Source organism: Haemaphysalis longicornis, unplaced genomic scaffold, assembly GCF_048455015.1.
Source record: "Haemaphysalis longicornis isolate Haplotype H1 unplaced genomic scaffold, Haemaphysalis longicornis Haplotype H1 scaffold_3, whole genome shotgun sequence".
NCBI classification, from domain to species: Eukaryota; Metazoa; Arthropoda; class Arachnida; order Ixodida; family Ixodidae; genus Haemaphysalis; species Haemaphysalis longicornis.
The window spans coordinates 105,338,575-105,356,464 of NW_027526335.1; the positions used below are offsets into that span (position 1 = coordinate 105,338,575).

Below are 17,890 nucleotides of genomic sequence, written 5' to 3' on the forward strand. Positions count from 1 at the left end.
CTCGGCATCCGTTCGACAACGCAAGTCTCTCAAATATTGACGCTCGTTTATACAAGCAGCCTGTTCTCTGTCAACTCTTTACGAAAAAAAAAAATTAGAGCAACAACAAAGCTGTATGAGCCCTAAACCTGTGCTTGAAAGCAGAGTCTATTCGCGAAAAAAACGAAATGCGTCGGCCGGGAATCGAACCCGGGCCACCCACGTGGCAGGCGAGTATTCTACCACTGAACCACCGACGCCGATTTTTTTTTCTTTATTGCCTTTTTACATGTGAAAAGAACCATGCACACTTCTGTCAGTTGATAAAAGCACGTCAATCTGGCTTAGACTGACGCTGGTGCTTCAGTATTCTTTTAGTTTCAAAAGTTCTTCGAAAATGTACATCCACTCCGGTTCAGCATCTCGCACTTTGTACATTTCTACCAACTGATGTATTGATTCCTTAAAATAGTCAGGTATTCTTCTAACATCAATATCGCTGTATCTTACGGCCAATCTATTACGCCATATGCTGTGTAATCCTAACAGCATGATGGTGTCATATGGAATACCATTCTCATTTTGCACAGATAGGAACCTTATACCCTGAGAATCCAGCGGGAATTATTTTTAATTGTTCTTTGCAAGATGTCCCAAAAGAACACGGCCCCCCAACAATCCAAAAAGACATGCTCGATTGTCTCCGGTTTCTTACAAACAAAGCAGTCCGGTCCCCAAGGGACGAACAACTACTTTTGCTCCATCCATGTCTTAACCTCGAGTGTGCCCGTGTGAATTTTGAAAAATAAATTTTTTACGCCGGATGGAATAAACATATTCCTTACCCTTTTTAATACGTCCCGCTCGATCCCCAGGGTGTACACACTGCGATACAACGGTATAGGCAATGTTATGTCTACAATATCTTTGTACAGCTTTTTCCTCGTGACTGTACTCAAGTAATCAAGTGAAAACCTCGCACTAAGGAAACGAAAAGACTAAACAACTTCCTTGAAATAGCCGCGTACTCCATCGTGCAAATATTTTGTGGTCACAACATACTCAGGTAACGCAGATCCTAGCCTTAATTGGCAGACCGAACGAAGAAAAGGATCAGTAACATCTCTTAGAAAAATAAATCGATGAAGAACTTGCCTCAAAAACAGGTGGGTTAATCCAAGACCGCCCTCGCGGACCCGCCTAAAAAGGTTTGTTCTGCTAGTTCTTTCCCAAGTTGAACCACAAACGAACACTGCAAGAACCCGATGTAACTTCTGCACATTCACTCGCGAACAGTGCAACACTTGAAGCACATACCAAAGCTTGCTTACAAGAAATAAATTGCAAACAGTGGCACGTGCGAACACAGACAGTCCCCACCCTTTCCACTTGTCAGCCTTTTCGCGAAGCATAGCGGCTTGCTCTCGCCAATACGGCTGGCTGTCCTGATAATATAACAACGGCACTCCCAAGTGTTTAACAGGGCTGGTTACCCATTGCATGTTTGCAAATATGCATGGAGTTGCAGGCCAGTTGCCATGCCAAAACCCTAAAAATTTGTCCCAGTTAACCGAGCTGCCGCTAGCTTCACAGAAGCTTTTAACGACTTGTGCAACCTCAAGTACACTTTCGTAATTTGTACAGAAGACGGCCACATCGTCAGCGTAAGCCAATAGCTTGACTTCCGCGGCGTGAAGGCGAAAACCTTGAATGTGATTACTCCTGATTATACTCAAACAAAAAGACTCAATATATATACAGAACAAAAGCGGGCTTAAGGGACACCCCTGCCGCACAGATCGTTCAACTCGTATTCGTTTGCCAACGTGCTTGTTTACAATCAAGCGTGTAGTACAATTACTGTAGGCCATTCTAACCCCTTCAAGGATCACGGAACCTACATTTATATATTCCAGTACGAGCAACAGAAGGTCATGTGGTACACGATCGAACGCTTTTTCTAAATCCAACTGGATCATAGCAACACCCCCTCCTGTGGCATCGCAACCCTCTAGGACACTTTGCGCCTTATGCGTGTTGGAAAATATGGTTCTTCCTTTTATGCCACATGTTTGGTGGGGCCCTACCAAGTCTGTCATAACTATCTGCAGCCTTCTTGCCAGTATTTTCATAAAAATTTTATAGTCCACATTTGCTAGGCATATGGGACGATAACATGTGACCTATTTAAGCTTGTTAGTATCTTCTGTTTTAGGGATAAGTACGGTGTGAGAGTTTGAGAAAGATGGTGGGAGGGTCTTAAGCTGTTCAGCCTCGTTAAAAACGTTTGACAAAACCGGAGAAACCTCATTCTTCCATTTCTTATAAAACGCCGCTGTTAACCCGTCTGGGCCGGGCGACCTACCGGGATTGAGGTCCTCTATGGCTTTTAAAGCAAAGCTTTTTACCTCTACCCCCAAGGGTTCTTTCGCGACCGTTGGTGTCACCAGAAAACTCCAGCTAACAAATAAAAGAATTTACTGGCAACGCCGGGAATCGAACCTGGAACTAATAGACTAACAAAGCGAGAGCCCGTTGTCTTACCGATTTAGCTACGAGCCCATACGAAGACTGGGAAGACAGGTGGTGTACTAACCAAGCACATCTACGGGTTTACCCCCTGCGTTCTCGCTGAATGCCACGTGAAAGCGTCACACGACCAGTCACGCCCATCTAGCGGCCCTGTGCGCACCTTACTCATGTGCTAAGAGTTACAAAAATTAAAGGAAGCTCACACCAATGCATGACATCTCACTTCTACTACGCCAATGTGCTAAAGCCTGTGGCATCCAGTGTTCACGTAAACAATCACAGCTCCTTGTCATCCGCCCTCACGCCAAACCAAGGAATACACTCAAATAATCCTTGATGGCCAGGCCATCACTCCAAGCCCCAGCATCAAGATCCTAGCCGGGCCTACATCTCGAGGCTAACATCAGGAGTGACGTCTCCTTGCAGCGCCTCAAAAACAGCATTAATCAAATCATACACATGATCAGGCGAGTTGCCACCAAGAAGCGAGGCCTAAAGGAATCCGGTACCTTTCGATTAATTGAAGCTTTTGTCCTCTCGAGAGTTACTTACGTCAACCCCCTGTCTTCTTCTAGACAAGGAAGACATAGAGACGCTTTATATAATGATTAGAAAGGCGGTCGAGCAGGCCATTGGTCTTCTTATGAGTGCGTCCACACAGAGGCTGCTTAGCACGGGGCTCCACAACACCGTGGAAGAGCTGATATAAGGCCATCTTTCTAACCATAAGGTCCGACTCAGAACTGCGATGGGTAACCGCATGCTTCACCAGATTGGCTGGGCAGCCCAGAATGTCACTCCGCTTGACGTACTCCCAGACTCTTGGCAAGTAAAACTAAAGATGCTCCCTTTGCTTAGAAATATGAACCCCTCACATGACGAGGGTCACCGAAAAGCACGGGCTCAAGCGCTAAACACCACCCTCGATGGGAATCATGCAGTTATCTACACAGACGCCTCCAAACATCGAGGGCAGCGATACGCCATTATCGTGGCTACCTTCAGAACCAACCTCCTTGCGTGTACCTCTCTTAGGACCCAAGAAATGACGCCAGCAGAAGAGGCAGCCATCACCTTGGCTCTCGCTCAACCAGGGGTTCGGAGGGTAGTCATTGATTCCCAGCAAACCTACTGGAATTACCAGTAGGGTTGGGTGTCCTGACCTGCACTGCGCGTGCTAAAAAACCACTCCCCAAACGGTTTCATTCAGCTCATCTGGACACCCCCCTCACACTTCAAAGGAGGACAACAAATACGCCCACCCAACAAGCCTGTGCTTTTACCTCCCATGCTATGGAGCTGCACGAGGTCAGTCACCCGCTTGTCACGTTCAGGGAGATAACCCAGCATTATCGCATTCTGAGACAGACCGTACCTTCGCCTTACCCTGACCTTTCCAGAGAACAACAAACTACCCTACGGCTTATACAATCCGGGCTCCTTCCCACAGCCAACGCGTCTTCACTTAACGCATCCGAATCGCTACGACGCTGAATGTAAATTTTGCTCAGAAGTAGGAACACTCCGCCCCGTAATCGGGGTGTGCGGCTTTAGCCTTGAGCACCCTCCTCTCTTTCCGTCAACTACCCAACCAGAGCAATGGGAGATGCTGCTCTCCAGGCCCTCTTTACCTACCCAGCTTCAGTGGGTGGACAGAACACAGGCGCGCGGACTGCATATGGGCCCCACGGAAGAAGGAATCACTCCCCAGGGCTGCACTCTGGGCCGTTCAGAAATCTGAACAGAAGTATTTCTTCCCCCTGCTCCTTCTCTGCCGCAAATCTCATCGCCTCCGTCCGCGGCGCAGAGACGGAGAAGACAGATCGTCTAACACCGGGTTGGAGCTTACTTTAATTTTATAAAAAAAGTTTCCACTCTTGTGCTACACCAATACAACTCAACCAAACACCGTTCATGCTTCATGCATTGATTTAACCTTAACAAGAATGTCTCTTTGAAGTAATAAATGGTGTGGTTAAGTGCATTTCACTTCTCTCTGGTTTTGCTATTTGTAGAGCGATGTGAGTGAATTTAAGTGACGTCGCATGGGTAATCGTTATGGGTGCCGTTTACAGCTTTGCTTTCCAACCACATTCACGGGGTGGATTGGCGCGATTTTTTTTCTACCTCATTAACTGTGATTGGCTGTTCTAATAACTCTTTGGTATCGCCATCTAGTACTGGTAATAACGGAAGGAACTCGTTTTGGAACTTCCCTTTGTTGACTGTACTTTGAGCGAAAAGGCAACTGTAATATTCATAGAACGCCTGCTCAATGTCTGCGGTATCTGTGACGTACGTTTCTTTGTACTGTATCTCCCTTATATCATTTCGTTCGGCGTGCCTGACTTCTTTCCATCCCTAACGCACGCTTTGTTGGCTGCTCTCCTGCGATTATCTGCTCGGCTCTGGATCGTACGAGCGCTCCACGGTATCGCTCAGTGTCTATCGCTTCCAGTTTTTTCTTGATCGAACATATGTCTTCTTTAAATGCACCATGCTGCGTACACTCCTGTTCTACGAGCGTCTGTAAATTATTTCGCAATATCTTTTCGTTCCTCTCCTTTTCATGCTTCAGTATGAAAAGGAGAGGAACGGGTTGAAAAGGAGAGGAATGGTATGACCGGGTTGAGCGCGGATCCAACCGCGCTCAACCCGGTCATACCACTCAAAAAAGGTCAAGGAATTTTCATGTCGTACAGATGCCTTCAAACAGTCCTTTTTCCCCCGCACAGCAGCTGATTGGAATACTTTACCGTTTAACACGGTTGACTCCAACTCTGTACCTGCGTTCCTAAATGAACTGCCATAACTGTTTTTCCAGTTTATATTGCGGTGAAAATGTTGCGGTCTGTTTCTCTGTTGTTTTAGTTTCCAACGAGTACGTTGTAATCTTACCTATTACATTGCTTCCATAAGTTTGTCATAATCATGGCTTGTAACTAGCTCTTCCGCGCATACAAGTGTGTATGTGTGTGCGTGTAAACTATGTCGATATTGTATAGTATTGTCTGTTGTATAATCACGCGACCTGTCCTTCTCCTCACTGTTATTTTGGTGAATATTCTTGTACCACTTTCCCCCACTCCTGCTTAAAGCCTGGCAATCAGGCTAGCAGTATGTTAATAAATAAATAAATAAATAAATAAATAGTGGTGTTGCTCGTTCTAGCGCTTTCATTTTAACTTTTTGCTTGAATTGCTCCTATTTAACTCCATATTTTTCTCCTCTATTTCCTTCTTTCAATTCACTCTGGACGTAGTTTACAAAGACGTCATCCCGTAGTAGGTTCGAATTGAATTTCCATTGCTCCCACCTAAATTTCTTTTGTTGCGTTTTCTTGCTCCCTATGGTGAAAGTAACCATGCAATGGTCACTGAAAGCTACCGGTTGCACGTTGTTATCTCTACATTCTGGTACAAGTTCCAGTGATACATATGCTCGGTCGAGCCGAACCACCGACGCCGACAGTTCTCATTCACAAGGAAATATCAAGCCGGTTTAGCAATGCGTTTCTAAATGTAGGTCACGTTTCAGTGACACAGCTCCCTTTGACGATATATGCTAAATGACAACCACTAGCCAAGCGCAAAACATTGCAGCTGAATCCTTTCCAAGGAGCTTCCTACTCAGAAAGCTGTGATACGGAGGTTGTGCGACTATTCCAGAAAACGGTTTTGAATAGCAGGAATTGTTTGCGCGAGCATTTAATCTCCTCTGTCATGCTCAACTTAACCGGCGGTCATCTTAATGCCTTCTGGCCTGCTGCCAATTTGAAATATCGCAAGTTGGATGCAGCGGAGCAGAGCATGCTTACGACACTGGCAAGGAAGCAGTGACCTAGATTAGATACTATAACGGGAGCTACAAAAGTGGTTGTGCGTTCGCCTTGTGTCCGTACTTGGAGTGAAATCTTGCTTTTTTAAACTCCATACTGGAACATTGGAAGTAAAGACCTGGATGGAGGAAAAGGGATGGTTTGTGCCATGGGGTGTGCAGTGTTTTCTGTGTCGAAAGCCAGAAACAATTGAGCACGTGTTCTTGGACTGTTGGGGAGCGGTGTTCTTTTGGGACATCCTACAGCGAACACTCAAAAAAGATTTGCCTGTTGATGCTTACGGTATTAGGTTTTTGAACGTTGAAAATGAGGATGGTGTTCCGCTTGACACAATTATGCTGTATGGACTACATAGCATCTGGAGGAACAGGATGGCGGTACGCTACTCCGACCCAGATGCCAGGCTCATCAGACACTACTTCAAAGATTCAATAGGTTCTTTCGTGCAGATAATGAAACTTCAGCCCTCTAAACCCGAGTGGCTACCCACAATTGAAGCATTGCTGGTAATGAAAGAATATTGAAATCACCCCGCTTGCCCAAGAAGGGCCGCAGTTCTAGTATTTGTATTGAGTATTGAGTGTACAGATTATCAGTTACGTGTGTCTTTGTTTTGTCATCCTGTCAAAGAAGGCAATAAAGAAAAAAAAAAAAAAGCGTCGGTGGTTCAGTGGTAGAATACTCGCCTGCCACGCGGGTGGCCCGGGTTCGATTCCCGGCCGACGCATGTTTTTTTTTTTTTTATGTTGCTCCCCCTTCCATTCCGTCTTTTCAAACTACACACCGCCACCAATTGATCCGCGAAAGGCATTCAAGACGCACCGGGTTGTCAACGTCGGTGTATATGCTGGTCGAATTGCCAGTGTCGCAGAGGCACGTGGTCCCTCATTGTGCATACTACCCATCTACCTGTCTTCCTTCAGCCAATTTCGAAAAACAAACAGCAGGGTGCACCCTTTCTCTAAGGAAGGCTGCGAAATATGTTACTTCCTTTAGTCAAAAAATTTCTTGCTGTGCTCATGTCGCACGGATTCTGCATGAATATTACCGAAAGAAATTTTTAATATGAAGAATTTTTCGCGCGACCATTAATCCCTTTGCCGTTCACAATAAAATCAGCGGGTATCAAAATGATTGCTAACCAACTGCCCCAGTACAGGTGAAGGAGAGTGCAAGCAGCTAACAAAGATTGTTCCACAATCGAATACATATTACCAGCGAAAACAAAATAGGCGGAAAATGCAGAACATTGGACGATCGCACTTGGCGATCGTTGTGGGTGATGCAACTTTCAGCATTAACTGCACTTCAACTCTAGGGGCCAAAGCGACGAGCAGTGACCCCTACGAAGCAGACACAAACTCGCCTTCCACACAGGCCTTGAATCGGCAGCTGGACTGCAGTTTAGAAGGCGGCGGAGCGTCGCGCGCAAGGTGATCAGAGCGGAAGAGGATGTTGTCGGCACTGCTCCAAGAAAGGCGGCGCGCGCCCGACTCTGAAGGCGCCACACGTACACAGTCGGCATGAGAGCTCGGGGCGGGCAAGACGTGATAAGAAGACCCTGTGCGGTAGAGGCGAAACAGCTATCGGCGGTCGTGGCTCTTCAACGTCGGTTGTGGAAATTCGCCGTGAGGACTAAACTTCTTGACACCCAGTGCATATGCTACATCAAAAGGACACCCGCCGCGGTGGCTCAGTGGCTAATGCGTTGCGCTGCTGAGCACGAGGTCGCGGGTTCGATTCCCGACTGCGGCGGCCGCTTTCCTGATGGAGGCGAAAAGCAAAAACGCCCGTGTGCACGAGATTTGGGTGCACGTTAAAGATCCCCAGGTGGTCAAAATTAATCTGGAGCCCTCCACTACGGCGCGCCTCATCGCCTGCGTTGCGTCGGCGCGTTAAACCCTACAATCAATCAATCAATTACATCAAAAGGAAGGACAACGACATTGTGAGGACTATCGCCCTCCTTTGTTGGTGCGCAGGTTGTTTATTGTTGTGTGACGGTGTTCTGCCCCTGCGTAAGAGCGGGAAATGACGGTGTACAATAGCGGAACGACGATGTGTGGATGTAACGGAGCGCGCTGATTCGTTAGGATGGTAGAAGCCGTTCTCAGTGTCATGATTAGACGTCAAGGGCTCGTGCTGGGATGCGGTGGCGTGGACCGATGGCCTACGCGCCAATTTTTTGAGGAATAAGAGACTACTTTTTTTGCTGTTTGGTTGTTACTTCTAGCTTCAGTAAAATGCGTACGAAATGTGGAAAGGCGGGATTCTTAGGGTGGATATACCATTGAAACAAACCTCTAAGACCTGTCTACGATACTTTTTCATGGAGCGGGCAACTTTCAAGCACACACCACATCTAAAACGAGAGCGCAGTAGCGCAGAGGTATAACTTCCCAAATTTTTAGAAAAATTAACTTTCATTTTGAATAAGCTTCGTACACCGTTGGCTGGACCACAATGCTACCCTGAAGCGGTATAACCCGACAAAAAGAAGCATTTGTAAACAGCGTTTGCAATACGTTCCCCAATTAGCTACTATTCTTCGGGTGTTTATACTGCGGCAGACATGTAATCCTGTAGATCACATGCCAGTCATGACAGAGACGGCACCATGCAGATGTCATGCCGCAACGGGTGCCTGCCTTTATTCTTTGCACGTGGCTCGGTGTGAGAAAAAAGTGTCGTGCCGTGACGTGAGGCTAGATAACATTATGCTATTTTAAGGCGGTCGTAACCCTTGAATCCAGTACATAAATGCTCTATTTTTAGCAGAAACATTCAGTAACCGAACACTTTAGAGATTTCAAATAAGCTGCCGTGAGCCGAACTTTGGGCGCGGTTGTTTTGTTTGTCTTTTTACCTGCTTCACTAGCAACCCGGCAAACCGTTTGTATTGCTGCTGCTATGGTGGAGCATTGTGCATTGTTTCGTATGCAGCTGCAAGCATATTGAACAATGCGTGAATTCTTTGCAAGCTTTGTGAAACTTTTGCTTCGCAATGCTTCGCTGCAGCAGTACTGGACACTGAGTACAATTCAGTACAATTCAGACACCGAGTACAATTCAGTACAATTCGTGGTTAACTGCTCTCCACGACTTTGGTAAGAGGACAGAAAACAATGTACCACGGATTGAAGGCGGTCCAGCGATAATAAAACTTCAGTTGTTAGTCAGCGCTGTGTTAGTCTACTCCTCTGTTGTCCCGTTCTTTCGCGCTGTTAATCTCAGAAAACAATAACCACAAGTGTGTTCGTAAACACTCACTCACTCACTCACTCACTCACTCACTCACTCACTCACTCACTCACTCACTCACTCACTCACTCACTCACTCACTCACTCACTCACTCACTCACTCACTCACTCACTCACTCACTCACTCACTCACTCACTCACTCACTCACTCAACCCACGCTGTGTGGAGTAGGTCACACGGTACAAGAGGAAGACCATTTTTACGTATTTTATTTATTTATTTAACAATACTGTAGGCCAGCAATTTTGGCCCTGGCAGGAGGGGCTATACAAGCTACATACAATACAAGGAAGATCAACAACAAAAATAATCAAAAGAACACGAAAACCATAGCAATCATTAACCATCTAATTTCACGATGTGATACGCGAAATCATAAAATCGGCAGATTCAAAAATATTTCGGGGCAAAGAATTCCATTCGGACACTGTTAGAAGGGGGGAGGGGGGGGGGAGGGGGGAGAAGTGCACTTGTGAGCGTCGGTTCTAGCGAAAAAAAGGTGATAAAGAGTATTCATGGCTATGTCTAGTAGTCCTAATAGTTGAAAGTTTTCTGCACTTAGAAAGTATTATCTTAATTTTCCCTGCAAGACAGTTGTGAAGAAACCCAAGACGACTCATTTTCCGGCAGGCCTGGAGAGTCGGTATACCGTACTTCTGCATCAATTAGGATGGCGAATCGTGCCCTCTATATCTACCAAAGATTAACCTTATTGCCTTTCTTTGAACTCTTTCGAGCTGCATAACACCCTCCTCATAATGTGGATCCCCCACTTCAGCGGCATACTCTACTTTTGACCGAACACATGTATTGTAAGCTAACATTTTGGCACTCACTGGAGTATATTTAAGTTTTCTTTAAAGGAACCAAAGCTTCGGAAGGGCTGAAGAAGAAATATCCATTATATGCTCTGTCCAGGTAAGCTCATTATACAGAGCCACGCTTAAGTACTTATGTTTAGAAACTTCTAATACAGGCTGGTATATTAGAAAAAGAACTAGTACATTTTTTTCTTTGTGACACGTAAAAGTACAGTTTTCTCCTAAATCAGCGCCGTACCCCAACGCATACACCAATCATCAATTGCCAAAAGAGTTTCATGTAACAAGAAATGATCATTTGTGAATATTTTCTTAAAAACCGCACTATCATCAAAACATTCTTATGGATACATCGTGAGGTGCTACATCCACCAAATTATTCACATAAAGAAGAAACAGTAGCGGGCCTAAAACACGGCCCTGTGGAACGCCCGAGGTAACAGACATTGTACAAAACAAAAAATGAGCAATTCCCACAAACTGCTTTCAATCGGGTCGGTATGAAGCAATCTGCTGAATAAAGGTAACCCTATACACTCTAGTTTACACAAAAGTTTTTTTATGAGGCACTCCATCGAAGGTTTTCGACGAGTCTAAAAACAGAACGTCAATTTGACGGAACTGGTCAAGTACACTCAATATCTCCTGTACCGTCGAAATAAGCTGTGTGGTTGTAGATAGGCCCTTTTGAAAGCCGTGCTCATGGGGAGACAAAATATTGTTTTTAAAAACCAATTCCTGAATAGAACTCACGACTATGTGTACAAAAGCTTGGAACAACTATGAGTAACAGAAACAGGACGGTAACTTTTAGGAAATAGCCGGTCACCGGCTTTATGGACACGCGCCACACGGACTATACGCCAGTCAGCTCGTACGTCACCAGGAGTTAATTAAAAGTAAATATTGTGGTAAAAAAATTGAGATTTGTTGAGCGTAACGCCTTAAAAATGCATTTGGCAGTCCGTCGGGACCAGCGGTCTTCTTACCATCTAGCTTGAATAGCATGGCCAGTACTCCCTCACTAGTTATATCAAACTTATTTTCTAATACCGGAGATACATCCGGCAGGTTATGTTCGTCATGTATTGAATAAACAGATTGGAAGTCCTGATTAAACGTCTCTGCTATATAAGTTGGGTCATCCAGAATTTTATCATCAACTTTGACTTTCTTAATCCCTTTTTTGCTTTGAGGCAGCGCCAGAACTGTCTAGGGTCATTTTTAATGAAGTCGGTAATATTGTTGCTAAGACATTTGCTTCTTGCTTGTTTTACATAACTTTTAAAATCATGCTTTAGTTCCATAAACCATGGAGTGAATGTTTTAGGCGTCTTTTTCAAGCGCTTAAGTTTTCTCGTGGTTTGTATTATCTCCCCACTATTCCAGGGGTTTGTACGGTGCTTTTGCAGTCTCTTCGATGGCATGGAATGTTGAATGCAGAACTTAACTGCAGAATAGAACTGTTGCCACAAACTTTCCACGTTATTGGTGCTAACGACAAGATGCTCGTCTAAAAAATCGATTACCGCTATGTCATAGCTGTAGGAATTTTTTCCTTATGCATCTCGGTATATCTAGTCCAGCAAAAATATGTTAGGTTATGGTCAGAAATTCTGGGTTCAATCGGTACTATCCCCGAGCTGAATTTTTCAGAAATAATTAGGGGATTCAGAATTGCATTCCTGCGGGTGTGATCTCTCACAATCTGGTCAAGATAAGATTAAAAGTAAGCATTATATCAATTAGAGCGTCAGCCAGTGCAGAGTACCTATGCTGCATGTTATTCCAATCAATAGATGACCAGTTAAAATCTCCAGCTATAACTAGGTTTTTGTCCCGGAATTTTAGCAGGTCATCATATAGCTTAATCAAAATCAAGTCATCTGCATTCGGAGGTCGGTAAACAGCACAGTAAAAAAACGTGTCACCTAGTGGTGACACCCTTAGAAGTAGACTTTCATAATCACATACTTGCTGAGCAACTGTAACTTCAATATTTTCCTATGTTTCCACCGCAACGCCACCCCCACGGGAACCCCTATCGCGTCTGTACAACCTGTAGCCCGGCGGTGCAACCAATTTCATCATGAGGTCAAGTATCAGTTATAGCATATATTAGAGGATCATCTGAAAAAATAAGTGTTTCCAATTTTTCTACTTTATTGACAATGCTTCCGGCGTTAAACACGAGCAGACGCAGCTCACGCTTCTTTAGTCGTTGTTGAGGTTCGCGTGTTCGTCTTCGACATTGCCTGGCGCGAGTTAAAAGTGTCGTTCCAATAATACAGTTGTTTGTCAATGGGAATCTTATCATGTACGAGCGATACCTTCCTGTCCATATCATTATCTTGCTTCGCACTGTCCCAGAGCAATTTCTTTTTTCTCCGCGTTTCTGCGCAGTAGTCATTTTGAAGGCTTATGATAATTCCTTTCAATTTTTTAGCATTGCTCAACACTGCCTCCTTTTCATTATAATCATGCCGCCCCTCGTCCCTTGCCCGCATTTGTAAAGAGCGAGATAACCGCCACTGACTCTTACGGACGTTATCCTGATCCCGCACATCATTCCGCACCTTTAGGTTACTAGGAGGTCATCATTGATTGATTGATTGTAGGGTTTAACGCGCCGACGCAACGCAGGTGATGAGGCGCGCCGTAGTGGAGGGCTCCGGAATAATTTTGACCACCTGGGGATCTTAACGTGCGCCGAAATCTCGTACACACGGGCGTTTTTGCTTTTCGCCTCTATCAGAAAAGCGGCCGCCGCGGCCGGGATGCTTTGCATCACCAACTCCGAGATGCTTTGCATCACCACATTACTTACCCCAATTCTGAATTTTTGTGCAGATGAATGGCGTTACGTGCGAGGTACTTTGCAGAGATTGATTACAAATTAAACGAGTTTCTGACGAACATACTTTGGAGCTGCACGTTTCTGCAGCTCCAGCGAATGCCGCACGCTGCCACCAAGCGTGCCGCCGAGAGCTACTTTTGAAACAAACGAAGCGCTTCGGCCGAATTCCAGAAAACTGATATCCGCTGACTATCGGACGACCGCGGCATGCGCCCTCAGCTACACTCTAATCCGGGTAACCCATAATGTAACTTCTAAACGGAAGTAACCTATAAAATAAAGGTTACAATGGATTCATTTTGATGTTTTCTTTATCCCAGTCCGTTCTAAGGGTTACAAGCGTGAGGTTAAAAGCGATTTATAGGTTACAATAATGATTTATAGGTTACATCAACAAAATCTGACATGTAACCTCTACGTCGTAACCTATAAAACGCCCTGTAACCTCTAAGAGATGCTCGTCGCGCCTTCTCTCCCGGCGGTCGTTGATTTCTCCGTTGCATGACGGGTTATAGAGAAATGGCGGCGCCGGCAGGCCCGGTGGCCGCGTTTTCGCGCCACTCGAGCCTTTTAACCGCTGTGATACCCGTATACGATGAAGCGAGGATTGCTGTAACAAGACTTATTTGTCGGCGTAAGTCGCGGAGGCTGCGGCGAGCCCATTTGTGACTGGCAGCGCTTCACGGCCCGTTCTTCTACGACCAGCATCAAGTTCGCATGTTGGACCAATGCCCCGGCGCCAGTGAAAGCGAACTCGGTGAGTATATTCCCGTGACGGTTTCGGTGTTTTCATTGGATGTATCTTTTCGCTGGGGGCTTTTCAATTTGAAATTGCAGCATTCGAGAGGGATTTTCGTTACCTGACTGGTTGCTTCGCTGGACGTTTTCTGTTGTGCGCGACGGAAATTGAATGAAATCACGGGCTTGCGTTCGTTGCTTCAGACTAGAGCGGACGATCGTGAAAGCACAGATAACGGCGTCCGTGACCTGCTTTCTGCTCTGTTTGCGCGTCTTCGTCATGTGTTGAGCGTTTTGTTTACGCTCTTCGCTGCATCGGGCGCACTTGACGAGTTATTGGACCATGTAATTGCCAGGTAGCTCTGTTTGAATAATTGATTTTTTTCCCATTAAGGTTTTATATTATCGCGCTATTCTCTGGGTATTATCATTTTGTTTCAGTCGTCGGAAAATGTTCATTTTTCTCGCTGCATATATTCGGAATGGTGTTCATTTTATTGGTCTTGTAGTAATATATCCGGATAAACACAAGGTGTGTGCTGCTGAAAAGTAGCCCACTAAATGCTGCCCGAAATTTCTAAACTCACTTTTGTCCAGCACAAGCCTCTTTTTTGTGAAAGTTTGCCCTACGGCACAATAAAAAGTTTTCGTATGTACAACACACCTCATTTTTTTCATTCTTTTCCTTGAGTGGGTAAATTTTGTGTTAGTTATTTTGAGACAGTGGGCCATTTCCACCATGTTAAGTGTTTTATTATTCTCATTCGCACAAATCAGTCGTTTATTTATTCGCGTGGTATTGCAGGGCAAATGATTGTCTCGCGTGATCCTAGTGTAGTGCAGTAAAGCGACTTTTCAGAATGGTGGTATGTATGAGCCAGCATGCAGGCTGCTTGATTGTTGTTTTTTGATGATACAGAAATTGTGACGAATTACACAGAGACAGGTGCAGGTGTAAAAATGGGTTCTGCACCCTCATCGGATCCTGGCTGTTCAAAAAGTGTGGTTGCATCTGGCTACCTATGCTATGACTTATCAGCACTACTGTTTTTTCTTGCAGGCAGTGTTCCTTGAGCTGACAACCAGGACTCCCTTGCGTATGACACAAGTTGAAATGAAGTCTGATTTCAGCGGAAACAACGGTATGAAAATGCAAAAACTAAAACATATTCATTCAAATATTCTTTGTAAAGATGGCACCCAGGCCTGCACAGACAAAAATATGATTCACTTGTAAAAATGCGAGGCCTTTCTTCAAGTGTTATGATGTTATATTTCCTATCTTATTTTGCCTCATGTTTAGTGACTCTTTCTATCAGTTCGTTACTACATGAACGTTATGAATTCACATAACGATTTCCTCAGCATGGAGCTTTGTAGTTTTTCAGCAACTCTAGCTATTCTATAGGATGCGTGGTTTTGCAGAGCCAACAAGAACTCTTTTTCTAAAATAGCTCTGTAAGAAATCTCCAGTTGTTAGTGAGTGCTTCTGCTGTGTTCTTTTCTTCGTCTTGTCAAGTTTGAGGTGTTCTTTCATTATGAATGTATACCACCTGCCCAGCTCTAAAGCCTATTACATTTTAACCCAAATAACCCTTCGAGTCATTACAGGTACAGACCTCCTGGGAATGCCACTTGAAGATCGGTGCAAGTTCTAGATGTATCCTCTCCCACAACACATCTGGACGAAGAAAAAATGTAAGTTGGCGATTCCTTTTTACTGATAGCCGAGGAAGAAACCACCGATAAGAACACTTTACTTAAATAAAAACGTTTCGGCTTCCACGTGGGATCCTTGTTCAAAATGAAACTGCCAGTACAAGGGGGGGGGGGGGGGGGGGAGGCGGACGGGGATGTTTAAGTACAGCCAAAAATGTGACGCAGGTGGCGTCAGCATCGTGAAAGCACGTTTCCTGGGTTAAGTGCTACGTTCGCTCTGTTGCGTGTACGAGTGATTCCACATGAAGGCGCGGAAACGTTTTTGTTTTCTCTTTTGCAAATGTATGTCAGTTTATCTCGTAGCCCAAAGTTTCTGCCTGTTCTGGGTGAGCATGCAGAAACATTTCGCGAGATAAACTGGAACACGGCACGATTAAAATTCGGGAAGGTTGGCCGGTATGACTATAGTGGCTTCGCGTTGTTCTGAACAATGCGGCCAAATTACTCTGTGTAACAATTACTGAAATGATGTGAAATTATTAGGAAAGGCCGAAAATCACTCCTCTGGTGTGGCCTTGCATTTCATTCTCTGGTGTCCGTCTTCATTTCCGTGCAATATATTTTTCGTACTTAACATGCCTGTGGTTTGGTGTCAGGGGCTTATGGTTGCACTGGATTTTGTTCTTTTTCTGACATTTTCTGTAGATGGCTCTTCAAGGTGGGGAAATCCAAGTGACGGCCCCTCACATATATACCTCCATCTGCGGCAGCAGGGAACAAGCAGGGAAATCTTCACGTGCTCTGATTTTGTGCCTGCTAGTGTACTACGTAAATTGCGAAGCTTATCTCTGAATTTTTCCAAGTGCCTTTTTTTCATGCAGGAAACTATAGATACCATTTAAAGTTTGTCCAAACCACAGATTGTAATCGGCCTAGAAACTTGTTAGTGCTGCATAAAAAACGATAACTTGGCGTGGGAATCACAACTCAGGTGGAACTGTAAAGAGGAACCTAAGAGGGAAGTGTAAAGATGGATTCGTAAAGACGAGTGAATTCCAAGTGTAATATTAGACTGAGTGAAACGGAGAATGTAGAGAACATAGCCATAAACACTGCTTTGTATGAAAAAGTGAATTTGTAATAAATATTCTTTCTACTTTACCACATTCTGCGTTTTTTCTGTGGGGAACCACGACAACAACGCTGTACTGGGAAAGTGCACCCCTGAGAACCATCTTATAAATTTAGCCCCAAACTCGAATTCGTCTGAAATTGTTCAATGACAGTATCCAAACAATTCGGAATGCTTTGCATACATCCATGCAAATATTGAGGTAAAGAATTTGTATATTTGGCCATGTTTGTGAAGCTGTTCACGCAACATTTATTAAATAGGTTTAATAAGGATATATGAATAAACCGATTTTTACCTGGAAGTCTAAAGCAATATAGGAAACACCAATTCGCCCAGGAATCCGCACTCATATAATACTCATTAAGGAACGATAATAACGTTGGGGTGGTTCGCAGCTTTGCTTTTTAATAAATAGCCCACAGGTGTTTCATAATAATAAATGTGAATGTTCAAAACTACCGATGCCAAACTTCTGGAAATGTGCTCCTGTTAAATGCGCAAATATGTGTGCATGTACTGCAATTCTAATTTTATAATCATGGCCTTGGTTGTCAGACAATAATTTTTGGCTTAAGGCTATGTTATCATAACTTTGGCGTCCTTTTGAAGTATGCTATCAAGTGCATGTTTCCACTCAAGCTTGGTTTCACTAAAGCCTAATGTTGTTTAACTAAAGCTCAATTTAGCAAAATACCTATCATGCATGTTTGATACTGGTTTCTTAAACGGCACAAAGCTGATGCAAACATCAAATTTAGTTATGCCTGTTTATAAGACTTAAGCGTTGCCAATACTCACGAAGATTTTTGGGTGACAACCTGGGTAACAATTATCGAACAGGTAATGCAATGCATTTATATTAAGAGAACATTTTCAAGCTTTTTGGCACTGATGTTTTAGGAATTATAAAAGTAACTTCTCTTTTAGCCCCAGCTGTGTGGCCGGCAGTTTATTCAAGGGACGAAGAAAAGACACCCGACGCAAAAGTTTAGACGGCGCAATGGACAGCATGGTCGCACATATCTTCCACTAACGCAATGTTTGTTCACCACGCGGGAAAGGCGCCTTC

The 17,890-nt window shown here is 44.5% G+C and overlaps 1 long non-coding RNA gene and 2 other non-coding genes across 3 annotated transcripts; 2 read left to right on the plus strand and 1 right to left on the minus strand.

Moving 5' to 3' along the window:
• Positions 1-168: 168 nt before the first annotated feature.
• Trnag-gcc (transfer RNA glycine (anticodon GCC)) lies at positions 169-239 on the minus strand. The gene has a single exon. It is a non-coding gene; the product is annotated as a tRNA-Gly (tRNA).
• A 6,766-nt stretch (positions 240-7,005) lies between these two features.
• Positions 7,006-7,076, plus strand: Trnag-gcc (transfer RNA glycine (anticodon GCC)). Its single transcript has one exon. It is a non-coding gene; the product is annotated as a tRNA-Gly (tRNA).
• Positions 7,077-13,895: 6,819 nt separating this feature from the next.
• LOC144173366 (uncharacterized) lies at positions 13,896-16,787 on the plus strand. The gene is made up of 4 exons (XR_013323234.1): positions 13,896-14,046; positions 15,088-15,169; positions 15,639-15,725; positions 16,392-16,787. It is a non-coding gene; the product is annotated as an uncharacterized LOC144173366 (long non-coding RNA).
• Positions 16,788-17,890: the final 1,103 nt, after the last annotated feature.